This window comes from Pristis pectinata, chromosome 18 (genome assembly GCF_009764475.1).
Source record: "Pristis pectinata isolate sPriPec2 chromosome 18, sPriPec2.1.pri, whole genome shotgun sequence".
In the NCBI taxonomy this organism is placed as follows: domain Eukaryota; kingdom Metazoa; phylum Chordata; class Chondrichthyes; order Rhinopristiformes; family Pristidae; genus Pristis; species Pristis pectinata.
Genome location: NC_067422.1, coordinates 27,761,106 through 27,781,012, shown reverse-complemented (window position 1 = coordinate 27,781,012; position 19,907 = coordinate 27,761,106). Strand labels below are relative to the sequence as shown.

Below are 19,907 nucleotides of genomic sequence, written 5' to 3'. Positions count from 1 at the left end.
AGAGTTCTTAAGGGAATTTAAGGCAATCAGAGCACATGGTGCTTTTAGAGCAATCGGAGTATACAGTGCCACCAGAGAGTGCCACCATTAGAAATGCCAATGGATTTCACAATGTGAAAGACAGCCTTAAGGTAACAGAACATGTGCAGTGCTAAGAGAGTGAACAGAGAGCCCAATACGAATGGAGCGATATTGATACGTGTAATGAAAAGTGGGATGCTAATGGAAGTGACAGAGTGTGTGCAGTTAACAAAGTCCTTGGAACCAACAGTGTGGTTGCACCAACATAGAGTAGTATTACCAGAGAGCTCTGGATATGGAACTATAACTAACCGAACTAATCCTGCTGAGTGATGGTCAGCGTGGACATTGTGGGTTGAAGGATCTGTTTCTGTGGTGTATACCTCCATGAGATTCCATACTACTAACGAAGAGCATGGTTCTAATGGAGTTAACAAATATATGGTGCTAATAGAATACAATGAACTAGGGTACAACATTAACGTATAACCAGCAAGGTCTGTCTATTAATTTAAATGGACAGAACATCAGCAAGACTTCCATATGAGTAGTCACTATGGTTGATTGATTTTAATGCCCCAGGAACAGGAAGAAGAAATACCTTCTATCAACTGCGTTAACAATTCCTATAATCTGCGACCTCAGTTAGGAACGATTGCACTCACATGCTCCCAGCATCCTGATCAATCATAGAGCACACATACGACACTGTGCTGCTTAAACTAATCTAAACAGGTCCTTGGCAAAGATTAGTATTTATTATTATACTTAGCAAGGAAATGCATAAGCTAACTGTGTGATTAAAGTTCTGCCTGCATTCATAAAGGACACGCGCAGAATTGCAATGCTACCAAAGGAAGTTAAGAACCCACAATGCTGAGAATATATTCTTGGCACACAGCCTTAGTGTTGGGGAATTACAGATTGCAGAGTAATGGACAGTAGCCAACTCATACCAACTCGTAGACCACAGTTTTGGTAAATTTATTCCAACTTTCAAAAGCCAGGATAAAGTAGGTCTCATTAGTACTAACTATCATGTGTTCAGAGGGTAAGCAATTGCTCACATCTGGTGCAGCATAGCTTTAGCAACTTTGTGTTAACTTATGTGCTGGTGCAATTTGAGACATACATCCTGTGTTCTGCTCATAATGGAATTAGAATAGGACAAGGTGATTGGTTTCAGGAAAAACAATGTTGGCCTGAAAACTCCTGCCAGCAGCAAGCAGCTTGCATTATCCATAACCCTACCCACTGGTATGTCTTTACCTAAAATGGAATTTAAGAGAAGATTCACACACCAGTCCAAACCTGCTTGGTGAGGTTTTTATAATAATGAGCTCTGAGGAGTCTGGCAACTTGGCACAGGTCATTGCGCATGAACACACATGATGCAGTGTCCCATGAGTCAATGATGCAGCATAAACACCAGCCATGTGTGGTTGGATGCTGCAGTGGAAACTCAGACCTCTGGCAGGTGAGATCAGGCTGCTGTGGACTACTGCATGCAACCAGACTTACAGGATATCACAGCAGGTTTGCATGTTCTTCCTGTGATATGAGTTTTCTCCAGGTGCTCTGGCTTCTTCCCGCATCCCGAAGATGTGAAGACTACTGGGTTAATTGGCCACTGTAAATTGCCCCTACTGTGTGGGTGGGTAGTAGAATCTGGGGGGAGTTCAAGACAATGTGGGGAGAATACAAAATGGGATTATTGTAGGATTAGTGCAAATGGGTGTTTGATGTTCATCGCAGACTCAGTGGACCAAAGAACCTGTTGTATCTTTCAATGACCCAGTCCAATAGGCCACCTTCCAATACAGATTATCAGGGTAATTGAGGAGCTATTATGGCGAAGGGGCAATGGCTTCATGGAGCAGGAACGTGTTCTCCCTCTTCAGGAGTACAATATGTGTCCTCTGTACCACTCTGCTGGTGCCAATGCTAATGTCAGGCAGGCAGCCTGGACTGCTGTCAAACCTGCTGAGGTGGTGCTGTCTGCCTTCTGGGTCTACAGGGCCCAAAGCTACTCGAGGTGGTTCTCCAAGGCTCGCTGCAGGCTCCTCCACTGAAATACCACAACCTTCCACTCGACACGCAACAAACATTGGGCTGTTCCACATAGTAGAATACAAAAATCACAAAAGTGACTTTTGTATACAATGTGGCAAATTGTAAAGTTTATTTTAGAGTGGCTTTTATTTTTGCAATATAGTCAAGCAGGCACTGTAACAGTCAGTGAGAATCGGAAGTAAGGGAATTTTGGGAACTGCGAACTGTAGTTACTGGTAATGCAATCAGACTACTCCTTCATGGGCAACTTGGAAGGAACCAGACACAAAAATGTTCATTGTCAAGGCCACCTTGACAGTTAAAGGCGATGCAGTCCCAGCCCAGCTCTGAGGCTGCAGCTGTGGATGCAGTCATGTTTCAGTGAAGACTGACAATCCAACATGCTCACAATTGTTTGGTTATGGGAATGGCCTCCTGCTGGCAGCCTTTCTCCCTTCCTCTTCTTCTGTCTTCCATCACCTTGTCCTGCTATAAGTGCCTTTTCATTCTCCACTCACACTGTATTCCAAAGGGAAAGCCTATTGATGTATCCATAGTTGAGAGCAAAAGGCCTAAGCAGAAATGTCAGCAAAGAGTCCTTCAGCACCTGCCACAGTACTTCACTCATACCTTGCGAATATAATGTGTACAATACACTTGTGGAATTACAGGAGCAGCAGGAAGAAAATCAATTAGCAATTAACCTGGTGATTAACCTCTTCAAAACGTCTTGGTTCCTTCCTGCTGCTGAACCGCAAATTTCTAATTTGGCCACACACGCTTCAAATCAATATTGCATACAACCATTATGATCTATTCCCTCTGCTACTTCTAATGGATTGTCCTACAAATGTCTCCAATACAAGTACATTGGCCTAAAAGTTGGTACTGTTAGTGTTTGGTTTTTATGTGCAAGTTGCAGATAACAGAGGTGTTACCTAGGTTGGACTGCACTATCATCTCTTGGTCAAATAGAGCCCATTGAGAAATTGGACTGGCCACTCCCGTGACAATTCTCCTTGTTGAAGACATTCACCAACACGTTTTTGATAACACTGATTACCTTGATGGCCGGTGTGTCTATGAATTGGGCTCCACCAGGTGCCAAAGCTGTCCTGTGAGTGCAGCAAACTGTACTGAACCAGCTGTGACGCTGTGCTCTGCCAAATTAAGTCAAAGAAGACTGAGTTTGGGACCACGCTGGAGGGAGCAATACATGCGGCTCGCATGGTGGGGTGGGGTGGGGGGAGTGGGTGACTGGTGATTTCAAGGCAATGCAAGATCTGCCCCATAAATTACAAATGAGCATGAAACTGCAGAAATTAACTGACATGGCATGTTTGAAAGTTTAGTTCCAGGGAGTGATTTATAACACAGGAATCAGTTCTCTCAGTGTCTATTCGTATCTTGGGGTCAAAGGTCATCTCCATTGGAATGTTATACATTTCATTCCTCACTGGCATTTTTTGGGTCCATGATTAAAATTAGTATCTTAAAGGATCAATCCAGTCTCAGCTAGATTATCATTTATCGTGCTAAGCAGTTGAGACACTTCTAAACACAACCACTAGACCTTTAAGTAGTGGCAGAGGAATAGCAAGACCCACATTCTTTTAGTACCCTTCAGATCTACCCAGTGATATAAGATCTAAGGAGCAGAATTTTGAGTCCATCTGGGTAGAGATTAGGAATAGTAAAGGGAAAAAAAGAAATCACTGGTGGGAGTTATCTAAAGGCCATCGAATAATAACATTACAGTGGCACAGGCAATAAACCAAGAAATATTTGACGTATGTAAGAATGGAACGGCAGCTGTCATGGAGGACTTTAACTTCCACATAGATTGCCTCGACCAACCTGATTTGCCCAGTCTTAAGGAGGACTTCATAGAATGCATCCATGATAGCTTTCTTGAACAGCATGTTAGTGAACCTACAAGGGAAATTTCTATCTTACATCTGGTCCTGTGCAATGAGACAGGTAAAATTAACAATCTTATAGTTAGGGATCCTCTTGGAAAGAGTGATCACAGTATAATTGAATTTCTCAAACAAACAGAGGGTGCAATAGTTCGATCTAAAACCAGTATACTATGCCTAAACAAGGGAGACTACAACGGGATGAAGGAGGAGTTGGCTAGCGTAGATTGGAAACACAGGCTATATGGTGGAACAGTTGGGGAACAGTGGAAGACTTCCAAAGAGATTTTTCATGGTGCTCAACAAAAGTATATTCCAGTTAAAAGCAAGAACAGTAAGGGTGGGGAGAGCCAGCCTTGGATAACTTAAGGAAATAAAAGAAGGCATCAAGCTAAAAGCTCACGCATACAAAGTTGCCAAGGGTACTGGGAAACTGGAAGATTGGGAAAACTTTAAAAAGCAACAAAGAATCACTAAGCAAGCAATAAGGAAAAGCGAAAATAGATTATGAAAGTAAACTAGCACAATATATAAAAAGAGATAGTAAAAGTTTTTATAATTATATAAAGTAGAAAAGAGTGGCTAAAGTGAACGTGGGTCTCTTGGAAGATGAGAAGGGGGAATTAATATTGGGTAATGTGGAGATGGCCGAGGCCTTGAATTACTATTTTGTGTCGGTCATCACAGTGGAGGACACGTTCTAACATGCCAAAGAGAGATGTTATGGATGTGATGAGAGGTGAGGACCTCGATACAATCACTGTCACTAAAGAGGTTGTGATGGGATGCATCCCAGGGTACTGAAAGAAATGGCAGAAGTTATAGTAGAAGTGTTTGTGATAATTTACCAAAATTCTCTGGGCAGGTCCCGGCAGATTGGAAGACAGTGAATGTCACGCCACTGTTTAAAAAAAGGATGTAGGCAAAAGGAAGGTAACTATAGGCCAGTTAGCTTAATGTCTGTCATTGGGAAAATGCTTGAAGCTATCATTAAGGAAGAAATAGCGAGACATCTAGATAGAAGTGGTTCCATCAGGCAGACTCAGCATGAATTCAGGAAGGGCAGGTCCTGTTTGACAAAGTTACTGGAGTTCTTTGAGGATATAATGAGCACAGTGGATAGAGGGAAACAGGTGGATGTGGTATACTTGGATTTTCAGAAGGAAATATAAAATTATGAAAGGGATCAGTAAGATGGAGACAGGAAGGTTGTTTCCACTAGTAAGTGAGACTAGAACTAGGAGACATAGCCTCAAGATTCGGGGGAAAAGATTTAGGATGGAGATGAAGAGAAACTGCTTTTCCCAGAGAGTGGTGAATCTGTGGAATTCTCTGCCCAGGGAAGCAGTAGAAGCTACCTCATTAAATATATTTAAGACACAGTTAGATAGATTTTTGCATAGTAGGGGAATTAAGGGTTACGGGGAAAAGGCAGGTAGGCGGATCTGCATCCATGGCCAGATCAGCCATGATCTTATTGAATGGTGAAGCAGGCTCAACAGGCCAGATGGCCTAGTCCTGCTCCTATTTCTTCTGTTCTTATAGCGAGATTTCCTCCATTATGTATTCCATGTGTTCAATAGAACGACCGGTTGGTTGCCCAATTTTACAATGATAAAAATAATTCCAAGCTTAATCTCGAAGATGTACTACAATCTTGTCTGTTTAGTACTCTGGATAATGAATAATGAACTGTGCCAAATCCTATGGTTTGCAGACTATGCAAACAATGCATTCCACAAATGCTGCTTGTCATTAAAAGAATGAAGATGTATATGCCTGCCATTGTTTTAAAAACACGAGGGACACCTTCAAATATGCACAGTCACAACAGGCCTGTGTGAGAGTGGGGAAATTCATCCCCACTAGATGATAGTGAAGTGTGTTCCACTCCACCTTTGAGATTAATTTCTGATGATTTCAAGCCAATGAATTTTGGGAACAGGATACTACTTACTGCCAGTAATTTTTAGTGCACTTATAACGCTGCTGAATGTGGATGAATTTCTGAGCAGTTGTCCTGCTACTCATGGGGCCAAGCCATCCTGGCATCCCCTGGGGCAAGCTTCACATCCTGCACTTCTGTGGCGTGTGTTGAAATCTGACTCGCCTCAAAGAACATATTTTAAACACACAGCACCAAACAAATCAGCCTTGAAAATCAGGATCTAAACTCCTGCAGCAGAGATCCTACTTTAATGGGAAGGTCTGGAACAAGGCTGGGACTCAGGCTGAGATACTGAATTACAAGGTCCCAATCTTGGGCAGAAGTAAAACCCTAGAAATCTGGCAATACTCAGCAGGTCAGGCAGGCTCAATGTTGAAGGGAATGGCAAGACCCACAAACAATGAAGTTAATCAACATGATACATTAACTCTGTTTCTCTCTCTCTCTCTCAATTGATGCTGCATGGCCTGCTGAGAATTTCCAGCACTTTCTGCTTTCTATTGATCTGGATCTGTAGCCTCTTGCCCTTTGGATGGAAGTACATACGTGCGGTGGCCTCTGCCTCTGCCTGCCTTTGTCAGGTAGGAATGTGTGTGCGGACAAGGGAGTCGTTGTGGTCTTTCATTTGGAGCAGGTTTAACCTGCAGCAAATAGTCAAAAAATCTATTTTGGTTTCTTTTGGTTGTACCTATGATTCGATATAGGTGGAGAGGACAATTTGGTATATTGCCAGACCAAGCAATCAGACCACACTCACAGTGATCATGCCTTCTAGTACGGTGGGCCTGAAAGTTCCACCCATCACTGCCAGGCAATGATCCCAGAAGGTATAATGGGGACATTTCTTTTGGTTCTGTGTGTCTGAGACAATGACCAGTCTATGCAAGTGTCCATGCAAGACCAGTGTGATCAGTCCATGCAATTTTTGTAGCCATTAGCACAGGAAGTGAAATTACTGGTTAATCCCCTTAAAATACTGATGTAATCACTATCATCATGCAGTGATGACAATAAAAAGTTTAATTTAGCCTTTCATATATTAAAAGTACACGACAACTGGTGCCAGTCTGATCACACACTGTTTAATTCCCAGAGTTAGCAAACTTAAATCAGTCTTTCGCATGCAAGAGGTTGGGGGAACTGGATGGGACTCACCACTGGTCACTTTTCCAGGGCTGCTGATGATTGGCCAAGAGCTGTATCAGTTGAGGTCCATGGGTAGGTAGGTCATTCTGCCCTTGTGACCTCAGGTGTTGCATTACCCAAAGGGAAACAGAGATGGTACATCCACCATGCAGGAAGAGCAGCCTTCTCTATATCAATTATTTACCCAATCAAAGAGTCGAAGAGCCATACAGCACAGGCCTTTTGGCCCACTTTCTAAAGTTACTAGTTCTGCTTTTAGCAACCTTTTGAGTAGAGCATTCCAGATGGCAATAACTTCCTTAGTTTAAAAATCTCCTCATCCCAATCTAACCCTCTGACAATTTTCCCTAAATCTTTGCCCTCTAAACATTGACCTTTTTGTAAGGGCAACCAGTTTTTCATTATTTACTCTGTCAAATCTCTTCTTCTAGAGCAAAACAAAATGCAAAGTTTAATTGTTCTGTAGCGACTCACCGTCCGAGCAAGCAGACCTACTCGGCGGTCGGGTCGCCTGTCGTCGGAGCGGCGAGGCCCAAGATGGCGTTGGGCCTTCGTCTTCCCCGAGCGACGGGGAGAACCCGCGCGGGAAAAGTTTGATGACGTACCGCATATGTCATTTCTGTTTTTGGTGGGTGGGAACTGTTCCTCTTAAAAGGCCTGTGCAAGGCAGGAAAATAAATCAGTTTTTGTTCTGCAGCCCACCAACTAGTGTCTTGCTTTCACATCACGGTAGCAGCCGCTACAGTTCAGTGCTTTGGTCAGTACTAAACATTTGAGTTTCCCAATTGCCAAGGTCACAATAAAAGTACTCATCAGTAAAGTGTGAACCGTTATGGCCACGATTTACATCTGAACAATCTCCCAGTCTTGCCTTAGGTGTGGATGTCATTGTATTTAACAGGGCTAATTATTTTCAATATGATACATAATGATAAATAATGCAGCTAACCCTGCGGGTTTACAGAGTGCAGGGGACAGAAGAACAATGGCAGTATTTTCCATTGCATTTTAGAAAATGGGTGGGTGAACTGCAATTTGCATTTTTGGGGCTCTTAGCCCCATTGAATTGGTATTGGTATTGGGTTATCATTGTCACTTGTACTGAGGTACAGTGAAAAATTGTCTTACAAACCGATCGTACAGGTCAATTCATTACACAGTGCAATTACATTGAGTCAGTACAGAGTGCATTGATGTAGTACAGATAAAAAACAATAACAGTACAGAGTAAGGTGTCACAGCTACAGAGGAAGTGCAGTGCAATAACGTGTGAGGTCACAACAAGGTAGATCGTGAGGTCATAGTCTATCTCATTGTATAAGGGAACTGTTCAATAGTCTTATCACAGTGGGGTAGAAGCTGTCCTTAAGTCTGGTGGTATGTGCCTTCAGGCTCCTGTGTCTTCTACCCAATGGAAGAGGAGAGAAGAGAGAATGCCCCAGGTGGGTGGGGTCTTTGATTATGCTGGCTGCTTCACCAAGACAGCGAGAGGTAAGGACAGAGTCCAAGGAGGGGAGGCTGGTGTCCATAATGTGCTGGGCTGTGTCCACAACTCTCTGCAGTTTCTTGCGGTCCTGGGCAGAGCAGTTGACGTACCAAGCCGTGATACATCCAGATAGGATGCTTTCTATGGTGCATCTGTAAAAGTTGGTGAGAGTCAAAGGGGACAAACCAAATTTCTTTAGCCTCCTGAGGAAGTAGAGGCGCTGGTGAGCTTTCTTGGCCGTGGCTTCCACGTGATTTGACCAGGACAGGCTGTTGGTGATGTTCACTCCCAGGAACTTGAAGCTCTCAACCCTCTCGACCTCAGCACCATTGAGGTAGACAGGTGCATGTACACCGCCCCCTTACCTGAAATTCTTTGGGTGCCAAACTGCCTGAAATTAGAAGATAATGTTGTGACACACCTAGTCCACTCGGAACTTAATTCAGTGCAGGGGCAGGCTCCTTCTCAGTGGTAGGAAGTCTGCACTGCTTGAGGAAATTGGGTCACGTGTACTGCATGTTTGGAGGAGTGGGCAGAAGATATGAGGCTTTACTATCTCACCTCAAAGAGGAAAATCTCACGAAGAATGTCTTTGGCTATGTTGTAAAAAGCTGAAAGATTCTCCTGCATTGGAGGACACAATACCAACAGCCAGAATACTACTTTTGGAAGCAATTGTCTTTGCTGTAAAAATATATGAATTATATTCAGATACTGAATGGCAACATAGGTAAAAAAAATTACAGATGCCTAAGGCCTTAGTCTGTCAGGCTGTTTGCTCATCTTTATTGCAAACCCAAATAGCGTTGTTCCCTGCTAAAAAATGAATACCTCAGAATGAGTTGACCTGCAGAATAACAATGCCTGCTTCCTTCCCCTTTTTTGAAGTTCAGACACAATCTTCAAAAGCACCATTCCCTGCCCCCAGCTTGCCAACACATCTGTATAGCATTCATGTTAATAAAGATCATGACCAACTGAAAAATCCTTCATATTATGACAGCTGCAGAAAAACTAGCCATAAAGGATATCATATTTAGCGATCCAAGCAAAAATGGGTATAAATCCCCTGGGAGAGCTGTGGGGAGGAAAATACCTGCAGAATTACAAATATGTTTTGCTCTTTCAAATCTGGTCTCACTAAGCTCTATCATTCAGCCATCGCTCTGTGGCCCTAAGTTCCTCCACCCACCTCCTGACCAATCAAAGCTCCTCATCTTCCTGCCTCCTTCAGGATCTGACACCCTCCTCCCTTCCTCTTTTTGGCATCCGTAACATGTTTCAGTTCTCCACTCAATTTTCAATTACTTCCCTTCTGATCTTTTCTCCTGCTGCCACACCAGTTTGGAGTTCCTCTCGGGCATGGTCTTAGCTTCACTCCACTCCACTCCACCCTAGAAATGCTTAACCATGCCCATCCTGGTGCCTGTCTTTTGATGTCATAAGCACCACAATGACAAATGCCTCTCTGAGGAAGTATTTTACTCAGCTATTTGCTGAAGAGCTAATCAACCTCCACATCTCCAATTCCTTGACCACTCTCAGAGTCGTACTGCATAGAAACAGGCTCTTCGGCCCAGCATATCTAGAACGTAGAACATTACAGCACAGTACAGGCCCTTCGGCCCACAATGTTGTGCCAACATTTTATCCTGCTCTAAGATCTGTCTAACCCTTCCCTCCCACATGGCCCCCCATTTCTCTGTCATTCATGTGGCTATCTAAGAGTCTCTTAAATGTCCCTAATGTATCCGCCCCCACAACCACTGCAGGCAGTGTGTTCCACACACTCACCACTCTCAATGTAAAAAAACTTACTCCTGACATCCCCCTTATACCTTCCCCTAATCTCCTTAAAATTATGTCCCCTTGTGTTAGCCATTGTCGCACAGGGAAAATGTCTCTGACTGTCCACTCGATCTATGCCTCTTATCATCTTGTACACCTCTATCAAGTCACCTCTCTTCCTCCTTCTCTCAAAGAGAAAAGCCCTAGCTCACTCAACCTATCCTCACAAGACATGCTCTCTAATCTAGGCAGTATCCTGGTAAATCTCCTCTGCACCCTCTGTGAAGCTTCCACATCCTTCCTATAATGAGGCGACCAGAACTGAACAGAATACTCCAAGTGTGGTCTAACCAGAGTTCTATAGAGCTGCAACATTACCTCATGGCTCTTGAACTCAATACCCCGACTAATGAAGGCCAACACACCATATGCCTTCTTAACAACCCTATGGACCTGCGCGGCAACCTTGAGGGATCTATGGACGTGGACCCCAAGATCCCTCTGTTCCTCCACACTGCTAAGAGTCCTGCCATTAACCTTGTATTTTGCCTTTAATCTATATTAACCATCGACTACCCATCTATGGTAATCCCATTTGCAGTAACTGGTCCATAGCCTTCTGTGCATTGGCAATTCAAGTACTCACCGAGATAATTCTTAAATGTACAATCCTTCTCATTGTGAATTATGCCATCAATATTCCTGTCATCTGCAAACTTACCTCTTACATTCACATCCAGCTTGTTAATGTATGTATTAGTAAAAAGAGGTCCCAGCACTGATCCCTGTGGTACACCACTAGCCACAGGCTTCCAGTCACAAATCAACCCTCCACCTTGGCCTCCTATTACCAAGCCAGTTTTGAATCCAATTTGCAATTTACCCTGGATCCCATGGGGTCCAATATTTGGGAACTTGTCAAGGATCTGACTGAAGTCCATGTCGATTACATCAACTGCACTACCTTTCATCAGTACACTTTCTTTACCATTTTGAAAAATTCAATCAAATTGGTCAGACAAGATCTCCCCCTAACAGTCCTGCTGACTATTTTTGATTAATCCATGCCTTTTCAAGTGTAGGTTCTGTCCTTCTCCTCAGAATATTTTCCAATAACTCACTACCATTGTTGTTAGACTCACACACCTGTAATTACCCGGCTAATGTTCCTGCTTCCAACCATTTCCCAACATCCTCTCAACCATCAAAATAGCCACTCCTTTGAAAACATGGGAATGCTCCATCACCACTTCTCTAAATTCATTGATATCCCACGTCTGACAGAAATGTGGCTTCTGGGTAGTATTCAACTTTACCACTGCCTCTTCATCTGACCACGTCTTCCACCACGTCTCTGACCATATGCAGTCACTGTGGTTCATATTGTTAAGTTTCATTTCAGTCTCTTTCTCTTTTATCTCTGCTTCAAACCTAGCTTTCTGGTAATATTCCAAGGTCCAGATCAATCTCTTACTGAGCTCAGCTCCCTATCCTTTTTATTTATACTGAACAACCACTTAGCTGACAAATTCTAAAAGACCCAGAGGCACGCTACATGATTTCCATCAGCTTTTTGTGGGACTATGGGAGAATAATTACCCTGTGGACACAAATCCAAGGCCTTCAGTGCAATTTCCTGCATTAACCATGTGTTAATTCAAAAGCCACACAAGAATCACAGTGCTGTCTCCCACCATAGTGAGGTCTCTCTAAGTTGTGGCTCTCACTGGGAACTGCCACTTCAATTAAAGGATCAGTTTAACTTTTCCTTGAAGTAGCAGGTTAGAGACTGACATGAACACCAGGCGTCTCTAACAGATGGTGGGATATTGTGGTGACGAAGGTGGTGATCCAGAGGAATAATTGGAATGGTCAGGTCAACCCCTCCCTCAAGAAAGTAAAAGATTGTAACTGCAAATGTGGTCACTGGGAAGGCACAAGGTTTATACAAGGACTGTTGAAAGGATTTTTGTAGGAGGCATTATACTTGGAGAAAGTCATGTATTCTGACCCTCTAATGCTTGTTTTCTCATTGGAAAGGTGATGCAGGAATAACCATACCACACAAAGCAAACACATTTCTAATATTGTTTCAATGGCTTCTCTCCCCACTCCTAGAAAACCACGCAAATATTCAAACATTTGGAAATATCGCTAGAAAACAAGTCTCCATCCTTACCTTAGGTTCATCTGTGTCTTTGTCAGTTTAGACTTGACTATTTCAGTCCACTTCCAGTTAGCGTCTCATCTTCTACCCTCCTTAAAAGTGAACTTTACTGATTGTATTCTAATTCGGTCATCTGATCACGAAACAGGAGTAGGTTATTGATTCCCGACACATGCATAGGATTGTTTACATATCATTGATTCTTATGTTACCAAAGTCCTACAAATTTCTACCAGATTACATTCTGCCTGTGTGCGCGCACACACACACACACACACACACACACACACACACACACACACACACAGTGGATATGTGGATTCTTTCATATAAATGTCTCACTAATTACAGAAGTTGTACTGAAGAATGTGTGTCCAGATGAGTCTCCTGTGAGATTAGCAAACAACTAATACCAGAGGGCATGCATTTAAGCTGAGAGGGAGTAGGTTCAGAACAGATGTGAGGGGTACGTTTTTTTTACTGAGAGAGTGGTGGATGCCTGGAATGTGTTGCTTGATAGGTTGGTGGAGGAAAATTCACTGGGGGCTTGGATGGGCACATGAATGAGAGGAAAATAGAGGGATATGGGCATTCTGTAGGTAGGAGGGATTAGCTATGCTGGCACAACATTGTGGGCCAAAGGGCCTGTTCTGTGCTGTACTGTTCTATGTTCTACGTTCTAATTCACATCAGTGCCTATCCACCCATCACTTGTTGTCCCACATCGGCCCCCAGTCTAGTAAACATCAGTTTTGAAATTCTCATCATTGCTCTGAATTCCTCTATAGTCTTGTCTCTTCCTAGGTACACAGCTTCCTTCAGGCTTCTGAGTTCTCCCTGACTCTGGACTCTTGTTGAACCCTAATCTTAATTGCTCTGCCATGGGCAGTTGTGGATTCACCTGTCAGACACTAAGCTCTGGAACACCTTCCACAAGCCATTCTGCATCTCTTCTTTTCTCTCCTTTAAAACTAGTTTTGCAAGATGTTGATGTACTGATGTGTGCAATTCACACTGCTTGAAATCTCTCCTGGGAAAGGAGAACAAGCATGAAAGCTTCATGTGTGGTATCCTTCCTTGACCTGCTCCTGATATTGATGTTGCTACAGACATTCTATCTTGAGGTAGATACAGTGAAGACAGGCTTCCTCTGTCATTTTGCAGGTGCAAGGCATGGTGTGATGTTGTATGGTCAAAACCCCTCAGAAGCTGCCCTATTGTGAAAACACCTCTTGCTGATCTTAACATTCAGAAGCCTCAAAAGATTGCTCATGATCAAATGATGGTAAGATGAAAACTGAAAAATAATAGGAATTAAGAATAATTAAGCAAAGTATTTGGATAAGAGCCAGTAAATCTAGCTAATAAGCGAACTAGCCAATAAGCAAAGGACACACACTGATAATACTTGTTAACTATTATCTTACATACATTTCTTTTCTGAAAGAGATCTTCTACTGTTAAGAAGCCTCCTTTCATAGGACAGATCTCAGGGTTTTTTTTAAGGGCAAGGATTTTGCTGTGTATGTGTCTGTGTACGTGCTATGAGGACTTCCTTGTCTCTTTCTCCATTTGCTCTGTATGTATTTGAATAATTTGTCTCATTCTCTGTCAGTCACTCAATTTTTCCCTCCCTCCTTTAGATGCTTTGGCCTTTATTTACCACCATTCTGTGTAGCCAAGAATGACCACATCATTCTGGAAAATCACTAGGTACTAATGGAAAATGTCACGAAGCAAAAGCAGAGAGTTGTGCCCACTACTGCATGTACACTAAGTTGTACACTATGTACACTAAGTTATTTCCTAAAAATAAATGATGGTCACAATCATGTTGCAATACATTCAAGGCATGACATTTCCTGTTATCAGTTAAACTCGCTGTTCTTAACTGTTTTGAGTCATTGCCTTTTGTCACTGCCCAGCCCTGTTATCTCTAAATTTCTTCCTGCATTACTTGAAAAGAGCACCCATGTAGGCGTCTGTATCAAGGAAGTAACACATCTGTGGATGAGATACGGTATTAAACTACTTGATCTTTTGTTCTCAAGGTTAGCAGCCGGATTTAAGCTTCTCATTTCTGTTACTGTTTTGTATCATAATCCTTGCTGCTTGGTATTTTACATAGACAGTTACATTCTCTGTCAGTATGCAAGAATAATAAAGGGAGAATAATGGGAAACTTTCTGTGGCTTGAGCCCTGATGCTAATTATGTAGTTTTATTAGTAAAATTAGTAAGAAACTCTGCTCTGTAGGCACAAAATTGTTCAGACAAGCTGAACTTTCTACTTTAAGGTCTTATGATTACAAGACTTCATTCAGTCTCTAATTGTATTCAGCTGGGTGTCAGTACTTGCCCTGAAGTACTATGTGCTTATGAAGCAATAAGCTTTATGATAATACTTAAGGATGAGTCATAACCAGAACATAAATATCGACCCAAATTGCTACTACATATCTATCTATCTCAAATAGTATGCCCTGTTTTCATTCTTTTTCATTTCAATTCTTCACCAACTTCTCATTTCTCCTAGGTTTTATTCCAATGAGTTAACACTAAAAAAATTATTCTGGTGACTCATAAGTGTGGCTGTGAAGGACACCTGCTGCTGCTCTCTGCAGAATAAGTATTGTGGAGCCTAAGGTTAGAGTTTATGCTGAGATCCCTGGGGTGGTCAAGATGCCATCGAACTACCATTGAGATGGAAGGCACAGAGAGAGGAAAGTGCCCTGCATCTCCTTCTCAAAACTTGCATATCTGAAGAGGCAGAAAATTTAATGAACTGGTTTTCATTCTAACTTCCCGTTTAGGATTCAATTCTAGTGCCTGTTAGATGTCTTGCTCTGTACAGTGAGACTTAACAGATATATGAATTTACCATATTTTGTTGTGGGGGTTCTGTGGAGTACTGGGAAGGACAAGCTTAAATCCCCTCCACAGTTGCCTTGAGAAGGTGATGTTGGAACCTCTTCTTGAACGACTATGGTCATGTGTCTACTGTTAACTAGAGAAGGCTTGTGATATTCAGAACTGGACTTATTGTCAAAGTAGTGACTTGAAGAACTCTTCTAAAACTTGAATGGAGGGATTTAAGCAGGGTACTGTTGCTGAGGTGTGCAAAGTTTTGGCAGATGCTGACGTTTTCAGGGACTTTGGAATGGTTGAGAAGATTTTAGATGAAGTACTTTGCAAGAACTGAAGAATCAGGAGGGTTCCCTGGTGGCTTGATTGGAAATGGCATGTGTTTTGTATTTTATTAGCTGCCTTGTTTTAACATTGCTGATTTTCAAAAGTGGATCATTGCTGGAAATAAAATAAGAGTATTGAAAAAAATCTCTATCAGTTGGTAAAAACCTTTGTAAGGCATTTGATCCTGTCACTGAGATAATAAAGGCAGATTTAGCAGTGTATCTTTAGGGAGCTATGGTGCCAAATCAGTATAAATGCAACCTCACCGTACAGTAAGCAAGAGTGGGACTTCAATTTTCACTCATCAGCAGGTGCAAAAGCAAGTTGCAACCAGATTTTGTTGGTTGAAGGTGGTTGACACAGTGGAGACTTGGCTTCATGTCATGACCCTGTCTTTGGCACGACTTAACACTGACTCACCATACCCATGGAGGAGATTTAATTATTTACTCAGCAGGCATTATAATTTGTTTTCCACCAAAGCAAAATGCAACAATTGGACTGTAAAATACTTGAGCATCAATGACAAATGCTGACTTTGCACTCAGCAGTTAATATGCTTTCAGTTTAAAGGAAAACTTATTTCTCTCAGGCATCTTTGTAGGTGGTGTCAGAGAAGCATCTTCATGAGTAATACTGCAACTCTGCTCTTTTGCTGAAAACAATATGGGCACAGTGTCCTTTTCAGACTTGAGTTAGTTCTTTTTGGCTCTGGTCCCGTCTCTGCTGAACTTGGTCTAAAAGAAGCCCCCCACTTTCTGCTTCAAAACCAACACATAGCAATTTGCTTAGTTTGCAAGAGATGCTGTGCAGGGACACACAATAAAAGGCCTTACAAAAACTCGTGCTTCCACCTTGCTTTTTTGTGTTTTAGTTTGGGCCTGTTTATGGTTTTTCTGTACGCAGCATGGTAAACTTACAAGTGCATGGAAATGATGGTGTTTCTCAGCCAAATCCACCTGGAAACATGCAGGAAGGCCCATCTCTGTTTATATAACTTTAGCATATGGCTCACTCCTACTCCTAAATTTTATCTGCTTAGGCCCCTCTAACACAGAGGCGAGCTTACTAAATCTCTATCACTGCCGGAAGGAACAATGATACTAGTGAATTTTTGGTGCTCCGAATCCAGCATAGATTTTCTATTCAGTATGACCCTGTCAGTGACCCTCCCCCTTTCATCTGGAAGAGGACACCTCTGTAATGGTCCTGTCTCAACTGCCACTTTTAATGGAATAATCTATCCTCAGTTAATAGCCCATATAATTTCTCGAACGTCACTGCTGTAAACCCAGAAACCACATCTTCAATTTCCTTCCCACTCTTTAATGAGTTTTAGTTCTTAATTCAATACAGACAGTCTTCGTCAAAGTCACAACATCAGTAAAGTGAATAACTAATCATCAGGGGAAACTCAAATTGAAAATACTCACCTCTAATCCCCCAATTATTGCTCCTGTTGAGTTTGGTTTGATGCTGACAAAAAATTCTAGCTTTCAGATTTACCCTGGTGATCAAGGTGCAAAACTGAATCTGTTTTAATGCAATATTTTAGTGGGGGTATGGTCCCCAAATGACAAGTAAATCATGTGTAGGTGCCTAGTTTCACTTTCCAGCACTGTACAAAAGTGTTACTGGATATCCTTGAAAGAAGGGTCCTGACCCGAAACAATGACCATCTGTTTTTCCCCACAGATGCTGCCTGGCCTGCTGAGTTCCTTCAGCATCTTGTTGTTTGTTACTGGATATGTTGTTGAAAAGAAAAATACTGCAGGGTTGTGGAAAAGAACAGGGAAATGACTGAATGGATGGAATACACACAAAATGCTGGAGGAACTCAGCAGGTCAGGTAGCACCTATGGAGGTACTCTCAAAGAGCAGGCATGGACATGATGGGTGGAACAGTTTCTTTCTTGCTGAATAATTCTACATTACTGCATTCCCAGAAAAGGATGTTGTTAACAAACTGAACCATTTGTTGTAGGGTATCAGATCTACCACTTGAAAATGCTTTTTAAACACCTTTGACAAGTACAAACAAATGCAAAGACATATGGCCAGGCTCATACTAACAGCACAGGAACCGTTGCCACAGATTCATGTAATATAACATGCACCGTGCGTTACTTACGGATCCACAATTACATGGATGATTTGTGATAAGTATGCCAGAATATTTCCCTATTGGCATAAACTTAACTAGCACAATAATTCAAGTAAAATAATAATTGGTTCCATCTGAGAGCAGGAAGGAATTACCTCCCAATTAAAAGTTTCTTATTCTCCCTCCAAAGAAATTCCTTTGATTCAAAATCAACTGTTCAGTCCTACTGGTTCCTTCCAACATGCCAGCTCCTAATGTGAAAATGCTAGTTTTTCCACGGGTGGATTTAATAATGAGGATTACATCTAACTTGTTCAAAACATTTTTTCAGTAGTACCCTTCAGTTTCTCTTATTCCTGAGTCCTCTGCAACTTACTATTCAGAATCAATGGTGATGTCTAGTTTAGTTGATACTTCTGATGTCTCAAATTTGTATTTAAGAGGGAATTTCAAAAATCTGAAAACATCCCTGTGTTAGTGGAGTGGGACTATCCCTGCCATTCACAATCATAAACCTGCACTTTTCCAGACACACAAACTTTTAAGTTTACACAAGTCCACAGTTTAAATTTCAAGTTATGAAGGCCTATGACCAAAGCCACTGCTTCAAGGTAATTTAATAAATTAAAACCATTTTTATTACACTGGATTTCAGGGGTTTTGTTTGTGCTTTGGGATTTGCAATTTAGTTTGTTTTCCTATGAAAACCAAAACCCAGCAGCTACACGCAGGGCACATAAAAGAAGTTACAGAGGGAGAGGAGCATGAAGTCAGCTTACCGTGAATTAAACTGCAAAGGCATTCAATAAACTATTGGTCTATTTTTATGCAGGAGAGAAACTTAAAATAAATAAAAATTCTGCTCAGCAATCTCTTTTGATCCTATATTCCAGCAGGTCTGTTCTATTAAGCTGAGTCTGATCTCCTTTGCAACCTCTCATCTATTGGTCCACTGTCAGCTGCAGGCTGTACAATGGCCTCGTTAGCACACTTGGAAACATTCTTCCTAATCCTTTCTGCCTATCTCTCTCAACCCCTCCTAAGTTAAAAGCAGAAAATACTGCAAACACTCAGAAGGTCAGGCAGCACCTTCCTCCTGAAGCTTCCTCAAGCCTACCTCTTGCTTTCAAGCAACATGCCCAATCCCCTGTCACCAGCACTCAAAGTTTTGTTACTTTGCAAAGTGCCTGGAACAACTTATTACATAAAAATTCCATAGAAGTGCAAGCTTTTGGTAATTCTCACAAAGACTGGCACATGTCGAGCTCTTCACCAAGGTAAAAAAAAATCCTCTGATGCACAGACATCAGCAAGTTCTCTGTCTATCAAATCCTTTTCTGTTTCGTGTCACTGCACTGCAAGTGGAGCTGCACAGCTAAGCAATACCAGTGTCAAAACTGTATCAGCATAAAAGTGATAGATTTGTGTGCATCATAAAAATGTAGAATAGGTTAACTATTATTCTGTTGTGGTGATGTGGTAAAGGCACAAATGTACGTCATGATTGCCGCAGAACACTTCAACCCTCACCAAGTGTTAGTTTGGGACTGTTACTTACATTTAGTCATAGAGTCAGACAACATGGAAACAGGCCCTTCGGCCCAACTTGAACAGGAAGGTGGGACCATCTGAGTGTCAGCTCTCCCTTGTTACTGAACTGAACTATCAGCCTGGGTTATGTGCCCAAGTCTTTGATGTAGGGTTTAAATTCACAGCCGAAGACTCAAGATGAAACTGCCATCTAATCTCAATTCAGTAAACTAGAACTCGTACTTGCAAAGATGTCAGTAAGTGTATGTGTCAGACAAAGGTTACGGACAGCACAGCCATGAAAGCTCCTTGCCCTCCTTGAATTACCCCCAAGTATTTAAAGTCACCATGAAGAACAGGCACTGACTCAAGATTGAAGAGAGCGGTCTGTGCTTGTGGAGCTTTACTTTAGAATGACTCATAATATGCATGGCAGGGAGAAAATTGGCAGAGGTGGATACTGGTGGAGGTGGGGTGTGGGGTGAAGAAAAATTGCAACATAAAAAGGTCAGCAGCTGACAGTCTGCCAGACTTCCTCCAAGTGCATAATGGCCT

General features: G+C 42.1%; 1 protein-coding gene across 4 annotated transcripts in view; it reads right to left on the bottom strand.

Annotated features, from left to right (window-relative positions):
* The window catches only part of b3gntl1 (UDP-GlcNAc:betaGal beta-1,3-N-acetylglucosaminyltransferase-like 1), a 263,296-nt gene that overhangs the window by 144,837 nt on the left and 98,552 nt on the right, over nt 1-19,907 (bottom strand). The window contains exon 1 of one of the 4 annotated variants that reach the window (XM_052033307.1): nt 12,540-12,637. The exons of the other annotated variants lie outside the window; for them this stretch is intronic. The gene's annotated coding sequence lies outside the window, so the exon portion shown is untranslated. Of the gene's footprint in view, nt 1-12,539; nt 12,638-19,907 lie in introns of those variants that run through there. 4 annotated transcript variants of the gene reach the window in all.